Source organism: Glycine soja, chromosome 19 (genome assembly GCF_004193775.1).
Source record: "Glycine soja cultivar W05 chromosome 19, ASM419377v2, whole genome shotgun sequence".
NCBI lineage: Eukaryota > Viridiplantae > Streptophyta > Magnoliopsida > Fabales > Fabaceae > Glycine > Glycine soja.
In genome coordinates, this window is record NC_041020.1 from 16,851,537 (window position 1) to 16,867,305 (window position 15,769).

At 40.3% G+C, this 15,769-nt stretch overlaps 1 non-coding gene and 1 pseudogene across 1 annotated transcript; one reads left to right on the forward strand and one right to left on the reverse strand.

The window, feature by feature from the left end:
- Positions 1 to 5,608: 5,608 nt before the first annotated feature.
- Positions 5,609 to 6,828, forward strand: LOC114398416 (annotated as a pseudogene).
- A 6,260-nt stretch (positions 6,829 to 13,088) lies between these two features.
- Positions 13,089 to 13,195, reverse strand: LOC114400981. The gene has a single exon (XR_003664099.1). It is a non-coding gene; the product is annotated as a small nucleolar RNA R71 (small nucleolar RNA).
- Between the last annotated feature and the right edge of the window lie 2,574 nt (positions 13,196 to 15,769).

The window sequence follows — 15,769 nt, forward strand, 5'->3', positions numbered from 1 at the left end:
CTTTGCGGCCTCAGTCGTCATCTCCCCTGTTTTCTTCGTGCGGGCCATCTTCCACTTCACGTGGCGTCTGACCGGGGATGGAGGGTTGATGACGCCATCAACGCTTCCTAACTGTGCAGCTTCCTCTAGCTTCTTCTTCGTCTTCTCAGCCAGGAGCTTCTGCTCTAGATAGTCATAACCCCCACGAGACAAAACGTGGGGGGCAATATTCTGCTTCTGGATGGCTTGTGCCTTCTTACGCACATCCTAAAAAAATTAAACAATAATGTTTGAAATTGGTAGAATGAAGTATAACAACATCATGTTTTTTGAAAAACAACTTAAATGGCAAGGAACATACCTCCCAAGAAGGGTCTCTGCGAGTCTGGCAAAACTGGGCCCACTTTTCCTTGCTGATGCCGTATTTCTCACAGACAGTGTCCTCGACACCGTCCTGATCGGCTGCAAGGGCCCATTTCCTCGTGAGGTCTGATTTAAACTGCCTCCATCTCTCCCCCATGGTCTGAAGTAACTTCCTTTTCGTCCTACTGTCAGAAGCCTCTGGGATATCAAATTCCGCCTGACAACATCAAATAAAGTTTATTTGTTACAATAATGTATTTTTTGGCTATTAATTAAACAAAATCAAATAAGAAAAGAAAAATACTAGAATATCCTCCCAAATCAGGTCCTTCTAAGCAGTAGGGACCTCTTTCCAGTTCTCGTAGGTGACGTCCACCTTATCACGCGCCACAATCCCCAAATATGTTCTTAATTTCTTCCTGTGGGGATCGTCGACCTTCCCGGTAGCAGGATCAACATGGACCACTGGTCTCTCAGCACCAGGTGGTCTAGTGGACAACGATTGTAGACGTGAGGCTTTGCATGCCCGCTTCACGGCAGACGGCGAAGCCGATGCGTCCAAAGGAGGAGGAGGAGGAGGAGGGGAGGCAGGTGGAGAACCCATGATCTTTTATACAATAGCATACAAAACAGGATTAATCAAAAGAGGATAAGTCATAAGTGATTTAGTTTTGCTTTTTAATTGTGATTTGGGGCAAGCATGTTAAAAAAAGTCTATTACATGTAATAAGTAGTCAATGGATGCGTGATGAAATATAAATACTATATCTTCAGAAATACACATGTACATGACATCCTTAGGACTTCATCCAGCTGATGTTTGTCGCCAGTTTCATCATCCACCACCCTTACCTTCTTTGCCTTCTCACGTTTATTGTTGTTAAACCCATATTTATGCCTTCTTCCCTTCATGTCTTGTTTTATCACAACTTTAGCCAAATTTCCTATCTTCGGCACAGTTGAATCTCCTGTCTTATTCTCCAATGACACACTTTGATGACCTGTATCTCTTTTCTTCATATGTTCTAGTGCTTCAGCTTCAAAATGCATAGAGCAATCTGAACTTTCCAGTGATCACCAAAAGGAATGTAGCTGTCACTTACTTGCTTTGGCGACAAACATGAGTTGTATGAAGTCCTAAGGATGTCATCTAAAACAAAATACCGATGCCTCAATCAGAAAAAAAATGTAGCTGTCACTTACTTGCTTTGGTGACCTCTGTCTCTGCAAAAAATTACATTAGACGATGTTAATCAATTCTCCTTCATCATGATCATTACGATTAGCATGACCGTCATCAGCTTCTTCTTCTCCGACAACGTTAGGAGTGATTTGAGCGGTCAAAGGACTACATAGGTGTCTATGTATGAATCATCATCTTCTACATTAACACCAATTGTTTTGCCCTGCAGAACCACGCACCACCTTTCATCACAAGGGTCTTGCACGTAAAATACTTGTCTAGCTTGTTCTGCCATGATGAAAGGGTCATTGTGGTAACCAAGTTTCTTTAGGTCTACCAGCGTAAATCCTATATCATCAGTGTGCACACCGGTGTTGCTGTCAACCCATTTACATTTGAAAACACATACCGTAAATTTCACATAGTTAAGCTCACAAATTTCATCAATGAACCCAAAGTAAGGGATGGAAGCTACACAGGGATTGGCATCATTGACACTTGCAAAGTGTTGAGATTCAGCCCTTAGGGTGACCCCGCTGTTTTGCATTGTACTTTTGTCATCTTGTGCTTTTGTGTAAAATGAATACTTGTTTATGTCATATCCTTGCCAAGTTATAACATTTCTTTTAGGCCCATCTGTTAGCTTTCTTATTGTTTCTGAAGCATTCTCATCTGCAAAGATTGTATCTTTAAACCAATCACAGAAAGTCTTGTTATGCTTTTTTAACACCCAATTCTTTGACATTTTTGGATTATTCTGTTCAACTAAAGCTTCATGCTTAAGTATGTATGGCAAAACTTCATTACTTTTGTTCAAGACATACAAGTGAGCTTGTAACAAATGTTCTACACTTGGAGTGATCACATGCAGTCCTCTTGAACCCTTACCACCCACTCTGTCATCATGCCGAGACTCAGGAAGGCCAACAGGTTTAGCCTTCTCTAAGTATTATGAACAAAATTCAATGGCTTCTTCTGCAATGTACCTCTCAACAATAAACGCTTTTGGACGATATAGATTCTTTGTATACCCTTTTAAGATCTTCATGTATCGCTCAATCGGGTACATCCACTGTAGATAAACAGGACCACAACATTTGATTTCTCTGACCAGATGCACAATCAAGTGAATCATGATGTCAAAGAAAGCAGGGGGAAAATACATCTCCAACTGGCACAGTATACTTGCGGCTTCATTTTCCAACTCATCAAACTTGACAGGATCAATGACTTTGCTACATATAGCATGGAAGAAAAAGCACAGGCGAGTTATCGCTAACCTGACTTTGTTTAGCAAGATGTCTCGTATAGCCACGGCTAACAATTATTGCATGAGCACATGACAATCGTGAGACTTTAACCCTACAAGCTTAAGCTCCTTCAACTGCACAAGGCTCTTAATATTTTAAGAGTATCCTTATGGAACCTTCACCCGACGAAGACACTGACAAAAACTTATCTTCTCCTTCTTGGACAAAGTATGGCAGGCTGGGGGCAAGTAAATTTTCTTCCCATCAGACCTTGGATGCAACTGTGATCGTATACCCATATCAGCTAGATCTTGACGGGTATTCAAGCCATCCTTCGTCTTGCCTTGAATGTTAAGGAGCGTCCCAATCACACTGTCACAAACATTTTTCTCCACATGCATAACATCAATACAATGTCTAACGTCAACATCAGACCAGTACGGAAGATCAAAGAAAATGGACCTCTTCTTCCATATGCAACTCTGACTTTTATCCTTCTTTTGGGTCTTCCCAAATACAGTATTCAGGTGTTGAACCTACTGATATACCTGCTCACCAGTCAATGGTATCGACGCAATATCATGCTCTTGAATTCCATTAAAACCTTTTTTCAATCGTCTGTAAGAATGATTGGGTGTTAGAAAGCGGCGATGCCTACTATAGACTATTTTTCTCCCATGTTTAAGTTGTATGTAACTTGTGTTTTCTTCACAGATGGGGCATGCATGATGACCCTTAACACTGTAACCGCTGAAATTCCCATATGCTGGAAAGTCATTAATGGTACAAAAAAGCATTGCACGCATTTCGAACGTCTCCTTGCAGAACGCATCAAACACTACAACCCCCTCGTCCCACAACTTTCTCAGATCTTCAACCAATGGACTTAGATAAACATCAATGTCATTTCCTGGCTGTCTTGGGCCCAATATCATCATAGACAACATCATATATTTTCACTTCATGCACAACCATGGAGGCAAATTGTAAATTACTAGCAGAACTGGCCATGAACTGTGTTGAGTGCTTAAGGTGCCATATGGATTCATTCCATCACTGGCTAGTCCAAGTCTAAGATTTCTTGGCTCTTTCCCGAAATCCGAATTCAAACCATCAATCTTCTTCCACTGCGAGCAATCAGCCAGATGACGGACCATTCCATCAGAAATCCTTCCATTTGCATGCCATGTAAGGTCTTTTGCGTCATCCTTATTAGAAAAAAGACGCTTAAACCTTGGAATGATTGGAAGATACCACAAAACCTTTGCTGGGGGGCCCTTGTTGGAGTTTTCATCAAAACTGCTTTCCTCTTCATCCTTCACTTTGTACCGTGAAGTCCCACAGATAGGGCATTTCGACATTTCTTGGAATTCATGCCTGTACAGTATGCAATCATTGGGGCAAGCATGAATCTTCTGATACTCCATACCCATCGGACACAATATCTTTTTCGCCTTATAATAACTTTTAGGCAACGTGTTGTCCTCTGGAAGCAAATTGTACACTACCTTAAGCAATGAGGTGAAACTTTTGTCACTCCACCCATACTTGGCCTTCACATTAACCAGAATTAACATAGCAGACAGCAGGGTTAAGGAATTCTTGCACTCTGCATACAAAGGCTTCTTTGAATCACTCTGCAATCCTTCATACACAAGGGCGTGTGCTTGCTGGAAAGACTCTTGTCCAAGGTCACGAATCATGTCCTCCAACCGATCTCCCATTTCTACATCAAACGGTTCAGATTGGGACCCACTCTGCATGTCTGTGACTTCACCATGCCATATCCACGTCGTGTAATTCTTCTTAATCCCATCACACAATAGATGGTCCCATATGTCATCGAGTAGTTGTCGTCTTCCATTCAAACAGTTGATGCAAGGACAATAATATTTTCCTTCTTCATTCGGTCGACCTCTTTTTGAAGCAAATTGCAAGAACTGTTCGACGCCATCCTCATATTCTGGGCTCATGCGACTTTCATTCATCCAACTTCGATCCATATAAGCAATTCCATGCATGAAAATCTCACTTTTTTATTTATAGGTGTGGCCCTATCCCATTTAGGAAAACTGTCTTTTATGTTAGTTTCAAACGTCAGGGTTACCATTATTTACAAAAATTTGACTAAATTTTGGCAGCATTTCGCATTGGTCTCCAAGTACACGACATGACATCGGTGAAATGAATTTCCCAATAATCAAGTATGCACTCAAAGAAAAACTTGAAATGCATTGAACCGAAATTTAATCAAATTAATGAAAATAATAATAACCTTCACGAATGAATCTAACATAAAAATACCAGTCTCCCCAAACTGTCCAAATGGACAATTCAAGACTAAATACAATGACTAATGCAAACTGTCCGCAGGAGTCATTGCATTCAGTCTCAAATAGGAATCTAAGGTTCACTCAGCATGAACAACAGTTGTTTAAATAGCAAATTACACTGATCACATACAAGAACATACAAAAGGTAAAATTCAATTAAAGACAAATATAGACATCAGCAGTTGTTTATGTAACTAATTTCGAATGTTGGGTTTCAAGGGTGCTTATGCTTTATTATTGTAGTTGGGTATATGTGTGTGTGTGTGTGTGTATCATGAGGATGTGTGTAGTTGTCATGCTAGTAAAATTTGAGGGCAAACTAGTGATCAATGTTGTTTTGTGTGATTACAGATTATGGAAATCTATCTACTATTGGTTTAAGTTTGAAGGACCCTGTTAGTGTGAAGGAGAGGAGGGAACGTTTTCTGCAGGGTTTGGGCTTAGCTGATTCTACAAACCAACTATCTTGTGCCTAAAAGCAAGGATGAAATCCTCACCTTATGACTGCCCTTTAGCTTCCTGGGAGTGATTGGGAGGACAAATGGATTGATGTGTACTTCAACATAAGTTCAAAGTTGCTAGACATTTGCAATGCATTTAGCTCTGAGCTTTCATATTTGAACCAGTGAAACCTTCCTCTTAAGTGTGCACTGCACAATTTAGACTGTTTTTTTTGTTTTGCTCAACGAAAATAGATAATATATGTGCGAGAGCCAAAGGGCAGGAAGATGAAGACAATCTCTGGACATTGTGTTCCGGTAAAAGACATATCAGTTTTGAAAGTAGCTAAAATTCTCACAAAGTTTGTCTCTGCTGACAATGATACTTCTCATGTCATCAATGCATATCTCCACCGAGCTTCTGCATCTTTCAACGAGCTGAAGCAGCTCCACAAGGAGCTTTAATCATCTCACTCTCATAAGAAGCACAAAAGGCACACAACAGAGAATGGTAATGACAGTGGGAAGGTAGTGGGAAATTCTGTTCAAAGTGTTGATATTAACAAGGAGCTCAGCCTTGGGCATGTGAAATTTGATCAGTTCAAAAGGCAACAAAGTGGCAGTGGGAATGCTGATGGTGAAAATTTTAGTCAACAACTTGATGGTTTTATTGGGTATGAAAGTGAAAATGTGGATGGGGGTGAAATGCATAAGAAGAAGAAAAAGAAGAAGCAGGAAGTTGAGTCCTTGCACAACATAGATAGCACCATTAAATTTGGAGTGAGGGAAGCTAATGGAAAGCATGTTAGTTCTAGGAACCCTAGAATTGAGAAAGGTAGTTCTATGTTAGATAATCTTGTGGGCTCATTAGATCTTCCTAAGGTTAATAATTCTGCCAAAGGAAAGGTTTTGATGCAAGCAATGTATGGAATGAGTTGGAAGCGGTTGATGCCTCTGTGAAGATATTATATCCTACTATCCAGGCTGGTGTAGATACCGTTGAGATAGAATGGCTTCTGAAGACTGTTGAGGAATTATGTGCGGGTGCCGAGAAGCTTTCACAAGGAAATGATCTTCTTGCAAAGGGAGTAGATGGGTTTTTTGAAGCCGTTATGACTAGTCGTGATACTTTGCTCAGCTCTGTGAGGTTTGATAAAACTGTAAATGATCGTTCCCCAGGCCGTAACAGAGACATGCAGCTAGTTCACTAATTATGCAGTAGCCTAACTCTGGTAGGTTTTGGGGGGTGTTCCTTTGTAGGATTAGTAGTATTTTTGGTCTGTTAGTATTTTCTGTGTGTGGTTGTGCTTTGTGTGTGTGTGTGTGGCTGTGTGTGTGTGTGCGTGTGTGTATGTGGGTGTGGGTGTGTGTGTGGGGGGGGGGGTATATAGTTGTGTGTGTGTGTGTGTGTGTCGCTGTGTGTGTGTGTGTGTGTGTGTCGCTGTGTGTGTGTGTGTGTGGTTGTCTGTGTGTGTGTGTGTGTGTGTGTGTGTGTGCTTGTGTGTCTGTGGCTGTGTGTGTGTGTCTGTGTGTGTGTGTGTGTGGGGGTGGGTATGTGGGTGTGTGTGTGTGTGTGTCGCTGTGTGTGCGTGTGTGGTTGTTTGTGTGTATGTGGGTGTGTGTGTGGGTGGGAGGGTGTGTGTGTGTGTGTGTGTCTGTGGGTGTGTGTGTGTGTGTGTGGTTGTGTGTGTGTTAGCTTTAGGGGAGGACTATTGACAGATGGTCATTACATGTTACATAAGTTAGTCAAACAAATACAACAATTTATCTACCAAACAATGGTATTGGGCTTGCAAATTCATTATTTGTTATTTACTTTCCAAATTATTCAATAAATACTACTTTCATGGCATTGCAATTTATGTTGTACTTAGCAACAACTGGTGCATATAAATCAAACAGTTCTACAAGTATACTAGTAATGCATTCACAAACAATTTGAGAATAGTTTTTGAATAAAACATATAAATACCTGAGTTCGAGGCTTCAACACAATTCACTTTCAAGCAATGACCGCAAGACCACTTTTAATTAATTTTGAAATAGCAATGACCTTTGGCTTGTCAACAATGCCTATCACCACAGGATCAACAATGGCTAAAATCGCTCCTAATGGAATCTGAAAATAGTATGGTAGCATAATTTAGGGTTTAGCAAATTTAAAATTTAGATTCTCCATGCAGCTTCTTTAAAACTAAATGAAAGACTAACTCTTCATTGTGGTTCACATGCACTGTTTTTTTATCAGCCAAAATACTAATATATTAATTAAGTACTAGAGGTACTAGAAAATACAATAGACAAGTCAGGATTGGTCCCTATGCAGTTGAACCAATGCTGAAAAAATAAACACAATACAATTGTTTGGTTGAGTATCAAAGGCTCTTGAAAGGTGAACTTGTTGTTTGAGTGACAATGTTAAAGTTAGAATGAAGTGAGAAATCATCCATGGTTGAGGAGACTCACTATCACTTGAGAATCATGTTAAAGTTAGAATGAAGTGAGAAGCATTCCTTAATTTTCAACTATCATATTTACATGTTATATTTCATTGGAAAATATTGATTCAGTTACTCACTTTTAGCATCCATGCTTGTGATAATATGGACTTAATATCTGCGATTGCATGCACTGCACAAAAGTGGTTCACTCTTCTGCTTTTCTTATTAATTAGTCATATGCTTGTGTTAGTTTATTTCTAATTTTATTATATTGCAATTGGGGTAGGGGGTATTTTAAATCGTCATATTCTAAGGCAGCACAACATTCCAATAAGTCCTAAGATTGCAAGGCAGCATGATTTTGGTAAAATTTTAGTGGAATCAGGCTTTGAGAAAGCTATTGCGTTTGTGTTAGATGGATGCCCTACATCTACATCTACATTGTTGCATCATTGTTTCCCACTCTGTCATGAGTTGAAAGCTCTAACCTCTGCTACAAATCAGAAATCAAGCAAACCTTAGATCAACACATTGAAAGTGGTTCACTTTCATTAGAAATCAATAGTAGTGCTTCTCAAGTGGATTCACCCCAACCTATTATTACTAGTCCTGGTAAGAAGCTATTCACAGCTTTGCTAATATAGAACATGATGAAGATATTCACAGCTTTGCTAATATGGAGTCTCAGGACAGGAAAGAAGCTATGGAGTTGGGGAATAAGAATATTCATAGATGAATATCCTTTCCTACAACATTAGAGGGATGGGTAGAGGCATTAAATGGGCCTCTATCAGGAATTTGGTGGGGAAATTCAAAATTGATCTTCTCTGTCTTCAAGAAACTAAAAGGGAAGCTATGGATAAAGCTTGCTACCAATCTCTGTGGGGTCAACCTGATGTGGCTTGGGAATGGCAGCCTGCTATGAATGCTGCTGAGGGGCTTCTTTGTGCTTGGAATAATAATACCTTTCAGGTTGACTTTCGTTTTTCTGACAAGGATTTCATTATGCTAGGTGGGGTCTGGCTGCCTGAAATGCAAAGGGTGGTTGTGGTTAATATTTATGCACCTTGTGACCTTCTAGGAAAGAGACAGTTCTGGTAGAATCTAAGGAGTAAAAAGATCCAATCCCAAGACACATGTTGGTGTCTTGTAGGGGATTTCAATTGTATTAGGCACCCTTTAGAAAGAATGGGGAGTAATTGCAGCAGTTCTGATACCAGCACTATAGCTGAATTTAATGATTGGATTGCTGAGTTGGAGGTTGATGATATACCTTGCATGGGAAAGCCTTATACTTAGGTTAGGCCAAATGGAACCTGTAAAAGCAAGCTTGATAGAGTGTTGGTCACTGATGGGTGGTTAGCTAAATGGCCAGATAGTTCTCAATTTAATCTGGAGAGAAACTACTCTGACCACTGCCCTATTATTTTGAAATCTAAGAGCATCGACTAGGGCCCTAAGCCCTTTAAGGTTTATGATGCTTGGCTAAAGAACAAGGAGTACCAGAAGGTGGTGAGGGATTGCTGGTCTGCCAATCAGCCCATTGGATGGGGGCGATTTGTTTTAAAAAACAAGCTCAAGATCCTCAAAGCTACATTGAAATTGTGGAGTAAAGTGAATACAACAGACTTGTGTAACAAAATGAAGCAACTTCAGCAGAATCTGAATGACCTGGAAAATTCTATGTCATCCCAGCCTTCTGTCCAACAAGTCCAGCAGCTGAAGAAACTTCAAGCTGAGCTTTGGGAAAAGGCTAACCTCTATGAATCCACCATGAGATAGAAGTCTAGAAGCAAATGGATTAAGGAGGGGGACAACAACAACATGTATTTTCACAAGTTAATCAACCACAGCAGGAGGAGAAATGCCTTGAGAGGGTTGATGATTGATGACTCTTGGGTTGAAGATCCTAACCTCATTAAGGCTGAAATCTTACAGCATTTTCAGAGTAGATTCCATGAATCCCAGCTTCATAGACCTACCCTGGATGGGGTCTCCTTCAATGCTTTAACTCCTATTCAGAGGGATTTTTTGGTAGAACCTTTTAAAGAAGAGGAGGTGAGATGTGCTATGTGGAGCTGTGGGAATGATAAAAGCCCGAGGCCAGATGGGTTCAATTTCAAATTTATTAAGCCTTTTTGGAAGGAGCTAAAACCTGAATGTCTTAGGTTTATTGCAGAATTCTTTGTTAATGCTTCTTTCCCTAAAGGAAGTAACTCCTCCTTTATTGCTCTTATACCTAAGCTAAAGGATCCCCAGGTTATTAGTGATTTCAGACCTATCTCCCTCATAGGCTGCATCTACAAAGTTATTGCTAAAATGTTGGCTAACAGGCTGAGAAAGGTCATGCCTCAGCTTATTGATGAAAGGCAGTCAGCTTTTGTTAAAGGGAGACAATTGTTGCATGGAGTTTGGGTGGCTAATGAAGTGGTTGAGGAGGCTAGGAGGTCTAAGAGGTCTTGCATGGTTTTCAAAGTGAACTTTGAGAAGGCTGATGTGCCATCATTTTCTTCTATTTTCTAAACCCTTTTTGCACCATTTTAATTATTGATTGGTCTTAATTGTCAATTAATTAGGCAGTTTTATTATTTGGGCTCATTTAGCTAATTTGATATTTTTAATCTAATTTCAGGAATTAATGAAACATTGGGCTTAATCCGGATTTTGGTTGTGGACTTGAAGAGGGCAAATAAAGCAGGGCTTACCTTAGTTAATTTCTAATTAGGAAATTTCGCAATTTTATTTTATGTTGTTCAGTGTTTATTTCATTTTGGGCCAGAGTATTGTAATAGGGCCCAGTGACTTTGAGTGACTCTTTTTAAATAGCTGCCTTGGGATTCGTGCAGGGCATTATGTTATGCTATTTTCATTATTCAGAGCTTTGGTTTTAGGTTTTCATGTTTTTCTGTTCCCTTGTTACGGTTTTCGTTCTTAATGCAAATTTCCGTTTTCTGCTTCTAATTACGAGTTCATTTTTACTTCTTCTTCTACTTTCATTTACGTTTCTATCTCATTTACGTTTCTGTTCATTTACGTTTCTGCTTCATGTTTCATTTGCATTTTCGGTTTGAATCCATGGAAAGCTAGATTTTCTGGTGTTGTTTCCTTTTGAGGACGAAGCCCAACTCTCTTTGAGGTTTCGCTTGTAATGTGGTTCCCTGGCAGTTTTCCCTTCACCAGTTATCCCAAATTCGTGAATATTAATCAGTGCACGCTTCGTGTTCGATTAGTTGCCTCTGAGCCTAACTTGCGTTCATGCTTAATGGACGAAGGGCTAACTGGTGTATGTGGTGCCTAATCACGTATTGACAACCCTAAGTTGATTTTCGCATAGTAAATTGAAATAGGGTTGGATTAAGTGGTTGACTGTTAGGGACGAATTCTCCATAACCCAGGATAAGAGAATGGCTTCTGAATCAAAGGAAACAACCCGTTTTTAATATTAGTAGTTTCGTATTCCAGTTTACTTGTTCTGCTCTTTAATCACAAAACAAACAAACCCCCCCCCCCCCCCCAATCGTTACTGTTACTGCAAGTATATTATGAACAATTGGTGTGTCATTGCTCGTTGGGAAACGACCTAGGATCACTTCCTAGTTACTGCATTTTCATGTTTATTTGATTCGGGTACGGCCTCGATCAAATTTGGCGCCGTTGCCGGGGAGCAGTGTCCAAAGGTTCATAATAGCTAGCTAGTGTTGTGTGTTTAATCCTTTCGTGTTTTATGTTTAATTGTTAGTATTGTGTTAGTATGTGTGTTAGTATTGTTTAGTGTCCTGGTACTTTGTTTAGTGTGTGTTCTGTTTCAGTTTTCCCATTAAGCGTTTCCCCTGTTTCAGTCTTGGGTGTTTTGTTGTGAATAGTGTTTTGCGGCGGACTTAGCGACCACTTTTGCTTGCGGCAAAACAAAGTAGTAGTAGAAATCAATTAGAGACGGATTTTAGCGACCATCCATGCTGAATTATTTGTGATTTTTTGTTTTAGTAGCTAGGGTTGTTATTTTTGGCTGAATATTTTTGTGGTAACTTCTTTTAATCCATATTTTGTGGGAAAAATAGCTAGAGCCTTTAGTTTGGTCAGATTTGAAAGTTCCAAAAAACTAGCAAATTTTGTGTTTGTCAAAACTTCAAACGGCCATAACTTTTGCTCCGGTTATCAGAATCGCAAGTATTATATATGCATTTGGGGTAGAAAAAAATTTCCTACGCCGTGGCAGCCGGCCATATAGGTCTCCATCGTCCAAAAAAAAGCGATTCTGTCAAAAGTTTTTTATTTTTCAAGTTTTATTCACTTATTTTTCTTAACCCACCAATTTTAGTTTTCATAGTTAGACTTTGAATTTTTGTCTGAAATTTTTTGTGCTATCTTCTCATCATTTTATAAGGTTGCTCACAAAATTTCAAGTCATTTGGATATCATTTGAGGGTAGCTGTAGTTCAAACCTGCACCTTTATTTACATGACAAGGCAACTAGTTGTGCATGCTGAATGTAGTGTATGACTAGAGGCAATCCATATGACTTACAACCCTTTGACCCTGAGATAGATAGGACATTTCATAGATTAGTTAGGCATCATTTTATACCTTTTGATCATCCTGAGCATTCCATTACTGGTGAATCTGTGCATTCTGTTATTGGTGATTTTGAACATCCTGATTTGGAGCATTATAATTTTGAGCATTCTGATTTTGAGCATTTTGATTTTGCACATTCTGAGAACATGGCACAACCTCCACCCCGTGAGAGGACTCTAAGGGAAATGGCTGCACCTGATTTCACCTACGAAAGCTTGTGCATCCAATACCCTGATGAGGATGTCCCATATGTTCTTAAAACTGGACTGATTCATTTGCTTCCAAAGTTTCATGGCCTTGCAGGTGAAGACCCGCACAAACATTTGAAGGAATTTCATATTGTCTGCTCCACCATGAAACCCCCAGATGTCCAGGAGGATCACATATTTCTGAAGGCTTTTCCTCATTCTCTGGAGGGAGTGGCAAATGACTGGCTGTATTACCTTGCTCCAAGGTCTATCACGAGCTGGGATGACCTTAAGAGAGTATTCTTAGAAAAAATTTTCCCTACTTCCAGGACCACAACCATCAGGAAAGATATCTCAGGTATTAGACAACTCAGTGGAGAGAGCCTGTATGAGTACTGGGAGCGATTTAAAAAACTATGTGCCAGTTGCCCTCACCATCAGATTTCGGAGCAGCTTCTGCTCCAATATTTTTATGAAGGACTCAGTAATATGGAGAGAAGTATGATAGATGCTGCCAGTGGTGGAGCCCTTGGAGACATGACTCCTGCTGAAGCCAGAAATTTAATTGAGAAGATGGCTTCCAACTCTCAGCAGTTTAGCGCCAGAAATGATGTCATAGTCATTAAAGGAGTGCATGAGGTAGCTACAAACTCAGCTGCATCATCTAAGACTAAGAAGCTTGAAGGAAAACTGGATGCATTGGTTAACTTGGTAACCCAGCTGGCCTTGAATCAGAAATCTGTACCTATTGCAAGGGTTTGTGGTTTGTGCTCCTCTGCTGACCACCATACAGACCTTTGCCCTTCCATGCAGCAACCTGGAGCAATCGAGCTGCTTGAAGCTTATGCTGCAAATATTTACAATAGACATCCTCAACCTCAGCAGCAAAATCAACCACAGCAGAACAATTATGACCTCTCCAGCAACAGATACAACCCTGGATGGAGGAATCACCCTAACCTCAGATGGTCCAGCCCTCAGAACCAACAACAGCAGCCTGTTCCTTCCTTCCAAAATGCTGCTGGCCCAAGCAGACCATACATTCCTCCACCAATCCAACAACAGCAACAACCCCAGAAACAGCCAACAGTTGAGGCCCCTCCACAACCTTCCCTCGAAGAACTTCTGAGGCCAATGACTATGCAGAACATGCAGTTTCAGCAAGAGACCAGAGCCTCCATTCAGAGCTTAACCAATCAGATGGGACAATTGGCTACCCAATTGAATCAACAACAGTCCCAGAATTCTGACAAGTTGCCTTCTCAAGCTGTCCAAAATCCCAAAAATGTCAGTGCCATTTCATTGAGGTCGAGAAAGTAGTGTCAAGGACCTCAACCCGTAGCACCTTCCTCATCTGCAAATGAACTTGCCAAACTTCACTCTACTCCAGAAAAAGGTGATGACAAAAATTTACCTAACAATTTTTGTGCAGGTGAATCTTCTTCCACAGGTAATTCTGATTTGCAGAAGCAGCACATTCCCCCTCTTCCATTCCCTCCAAGAGCAGTTTCCAACAAAAAAATGGAAGAGGCAGAGAAAGAGATCTTGGACACGTTTAGAAAAGTAGAGGTAAACATACCTCTGTTGGATGCAATAAAGCAAATTCCAAGATATGCCAAATTCTTGAAGGAGCTGTGCACTAATAAGCGGAAGCTTAAAGGAAGTGAACGAATTAGCATGGGCAGAAATGTCTCCGCATTGATTGGTAAATCTGTTCCTCAAATTCCTGAAAAATGCAAGGATCCAGGTACATTCAGCATACCTTGTATTATAGGGAATAGTAAGTTTGACAATGCCATGCTAGATTTAGGAGCTTCTGTTAGTGTTATGCCTCTGTTTATTTTTAATTCTCTATCTCTAGGTCCCTTGCAGTCAACTGATGTGGTAATTCATTTAGCTAATAGAAGTGTTGCCTACCCTGTTGGTTTCATAGAAGATGTCTTAGTTAGAGTTGGTGAACTGATTTTCCCTGTTGATTTTTATATTTTGAATATGGAAGATGGATTTTCTCAAGGATCAGTTCCCATCATTCTAGGCAGACCCTTTATGAAAATTGCTAGAACTAAGATAGATGTTTATGCAGGCACACTATCCATGGAATTTGGTGATATAATTGTTCATTTTAATATTCTGGATGCTATGAAATACCCATCTGAAGATCTTTCTGTATTTCGTGCTGAAATAATTGACCATGTTGTTGATGAATACATGACTGATCTTTATTCTAATCTGCATGCCTCTCACTCTTCATGCATTGAGTCTGAAATTGTACTTGATCATATGTCTGAATTTGATGCTGAGAGTGAATCTGAGAGTGAATTTGAGAGTGATATTGATTGCATGTCTGGTGGTGGTGTTTTACCTCTTGAGATTGATTTTATAGAGTCAGATAGCACTAACAATGTTTCAGGAAGTACACATACCTCTGACTTTCTTTATGAGGTAAAGGCTGAGAAACCATCTCCTTCTACCACTGTCTAGCCAACCACACCAGAATTGAAGCCTCTGCCATCAAATTTAAAATACGCTTACTTGGATGATAGCAAGAGTTTTCTAGTGATTATATCTGCCTCCCTTGCTGATGAGCAAGAGGAGAAGTTGTTGTCAGTTCTCAAGAAGCATAAGAAGGCTATAGGCTGGACCCTGGCGGACATTCCTGGTATTAGCCCATCCACATGTATGCATCGAATAAATTTAGAGGATGGAGCTAAACCAGTAAGACAGCCACAAAGAAGACTCAACCCGGCGATTCTTGATGTAGTGAAGAAGGAGATAACCAAGCTTTTGCAAGCTGGAATCATTTATCCTATCTCCAACAGCCAATGGGTGAGTCCCGTCCAGGTAGTCCCGAAGAAGACCGGCCTCACAGTGATAAAAAATGAGAAGGAGGAGCTAATTCCTACTCGGGTGCAGAACAGTTGGAGAGTCTGCATTGACTATAGGAGGCTGAACCAGGTTACCAAAAAAGACCATTTTCCCCTGCCATTCATTGACCAGATGCTTGAATGCCTGGCAGG